The sequence below is a fragment of the Helianthus annuus genome, chromosome 3 (assembly GCF_002127325.2).
Source record: "Helianthus annuus cultivar XRQ/B chromosome 3, HanXRQr2.0-SUNRISE, whole genome shotgun sequence".
NCBI lineage: Eukaryota > Viridiplantae > Streptophyta > Magnoliopsida > Asterales > Asteraceae > Helianthus > Helianthus annuus.
Window position 1 is genome coordinate 25045031 of NC_035435.2, and position 3052 is coordinate 25048082.

The 3052-nt window shown below is 33.4% G+C and overlaps 1 long non-coding RNA gene across 1 annotated transcript; it reads right to left on the minus strand.

Moving 5' to 3' along the window:
• Nucleotides 1-287: 287 nt before the first annotated feature.
• LOC110927595 lies at nt 288-2628 on the minus strand. The gene is made up of 2 exons (XR_002585746.2): nt 2379-2628; nt 288-841 (listed from the first exon to the last, which is right to left on the minus strand). It is a non-coding gene; the product is annotated as an uncharacterized LOC110927595 (long non-coding RNA).
• Between the last annotated feature and the right edge of the window lie 424 nt (nt 2629-3052).

Genomic DNA, 3052 nt, shown 5'->3' on the forward strand with positions numbered 1-3052 from the left:
GTAACAAAAAAAGATCACACATGACACTTGTCGTGATGTTACACATCTTAATTGTGTGTGCACATGTAACATCTTCTCTACAATGTATGTAACATCCTTAAAAGTTGTGTTCCTACTCTGCTTTATATTTTGTAAGTACTTATAGGTAAACATGTTTTAAAGATACAACCTGTAAAATGTGTTACACCAAAATGTTACACAAGTGTTTCCAGTTTTACACATGTTACATCTTCTGTAACTCTGCTTTATACATTGCAAGTGTTTCCTGTTTCCAGTTTAAACATGTTTTAAAGATACAACCTGTAACATGTAAGTACTTATAGGTAAACATGTTTTAAAGATACAGTCGTATCACCTTACAAGTTATATGTTTTACTAACAAACGCCATTTCACACATGTTACACACTATAGAGTGAAACAACAGTATTGAACGTTGCTACACATTTCCCATTCTATCGTAACATGTGTAACCTTTTTGGGGGTATCAATGTTGTAGGTTTATACAGACTTAAATATATACAAATGATCCAAAAATGATCATACATGTGTTACCCTCTAGTGTAACATAAGTTACAAACATGTCTTACATATGTGCAGCCCCGATTTTTGGTAACAAAGGGGTTGAACATATGTAACACATGTTTGTAACATGTGTTACACTGGAGGGTAACTTCTGTACAACGTCAAAGGTACCCACCACCTGCCCTTCATCGACTTCTTGTTCCCATTCTTCATCGGTTTCTCCATCTACCTTCTTTCGTTATCGTTCTGTTTCTTTATCGTTCTGCTTTCACTTATTAGCCAGCCTACCCGTCACGGACCTGGTCATTCTCCTCACTCCTGCAAATACAACCGCCATAGTAAATACATAATAGCACAAGTAATATTTCCGGAGTTATTTGTAAAATAAACGAGATATTCCGAATAAATTATGAAGTTTATATATTTTAACATTTAACAACCAATCTTAAAAAAACATTTTAACATTTAAACTTACTATTACATTAAGTAAAAACCTTTTGTAACACGTAACAAACCTAACACGTGTTGCATTGGATGTATCTTCAAGCTGAAGATGAGATAATAAAAAGGAAAATGCACAACACTAAAAAAGTTGTAACACGTGTTACAACGGTTGTTTTAAGAACTTTCAAATAAACAAGTGTTGCAAAGTGGATGTTTTTAAATAACTGTTTAAATCAACGTAATAGAGACGTGTAAGTAGGTAATTTCCTTTTGTAACACGTGTTACATTGGATGTATCTTTACATTGAAGATGGGATTATAACACGTGTTACAACGGTTGTTTTAAGAACTTTCAAATAAACAAGTGTTACACCGTGGATGTTTTAAAAAAACTGTTTTTCATCCATTTGTAATAGAGACGTGCAAGTAGGTAAAAACCTGTTGTAACACGTGTTACATATGTGCAGCCCCGATTTTTGGTAACAAAGAGGTTGAACATATGTAACACATGTTTGTAACATGTGTTACACTGGAGGGTAACTTCTGTACAACATCAAAGGTACCCTCCAGTGTAACACACGTTACAAACATGTGTTACATATGTGTAGCTCCTTTTTATGTCCAAGAAAGGGCTGGTTTTAACATAAGTAACACGTGTAACCTTATTACAACATATGTAGCTAATTATGCCAGCAAGACATTTCAACTAACAACCCATTTAAAATAACATTTCAACCCATTTAAAAAGATATAGATTTGTAAACACATAATATTTTGTTAGGTTTCTTCCCAGTCCCAGTCCTGCCCAAGAAATGAAAAACACAAATATTAGTAGTCAGCAAAAGAGTACTTGCTAAGATGAGGATACAACAATTACCATTCACCATTTCAATATCCACTCATATCAAAACAAAATGTGTAACACAATGTATGCACCATATATTGTCCGAAAGTGTAACATATGTTACAACATACAGGACAAACAGTTTAGAATCTAGCTGGCAGAAATGTAACATACGTAACTAGTTATGCCTGCAAAAATTTGAAACATTTAACACTAATTATAAAAAAGAACAACTTAACCAACAACATTTTGAAACCTTTACTGTAACAATTATGGATTTTCAAACTAATTATCTACCAATAATTGGGATGCCCAATTTAAACAAAAAACAGAAAACAAAATAAAGCAAATCCAATTTATAAAACCCAACACAAACCCAACCCATAAATTATTGGTCAACAAACTGAAAATATCAAAAAACTAAAAATCATTTTAACATAAAAACAAAAACCTGCAAAATACATGAACATTAACCCATTACTAGAACACTTTGAGCACACAAAAAGTTATTGACAACCTTTTTAACAAAAAAATCAAGTGTGTTCATGCAATTAGTAGAACACTAACCGGATCTAGACCCGTCTGATGAACACGATGAAGATCTTCAAAAATGATTCTCTCACACACACTTGTGTGTGTGTGTTCTTGGCGTTCTAACAACTTTCTCTCTCTAAAACCCATGCACCAAATGATTTCTGACCTGCTTCTCTCTCACACACTTGTGTGTGTTCTTGGTCTTGGTGTTCTAATAACTTTCTCTCTCTAGAAACACATGCAACCGAATGATTCAGGCCTGCTTTCTTTCTCACACACTTGTGTGTGTGTTCTTGGTGTTCTTCATGAACATGAAGGGGTTTTAACAATAACGATTCTCTCACACACACTTGTGTGTGTTCTTGGTGATTGAAACATGAAGAAAGAGAGAGGATGAGAGAAGGGATGATGATGATGGTGAATGCACAGAAGTTTTTTTGAATTCTCAAAGAAAAGAAGAAAGAGAAACAATGATGATGGTGATAGTGACAATAATAAAGAAGAGAGAGAATGAAGGTCTGAGAGAGAAAGAGAGAAATGGGAATCTTGGTTATAGGTAATTGTGCTTCTCTCTCCTTTTCATATCATGAATGTCTAATCAATATGAATATAATATATAAAATGTCATAATATCATAGGTAATTTTACCCATATGCCCTTGAAGTACCTTTTTGACTTTACCACTCTATTTAATTTAATTCAAAAAT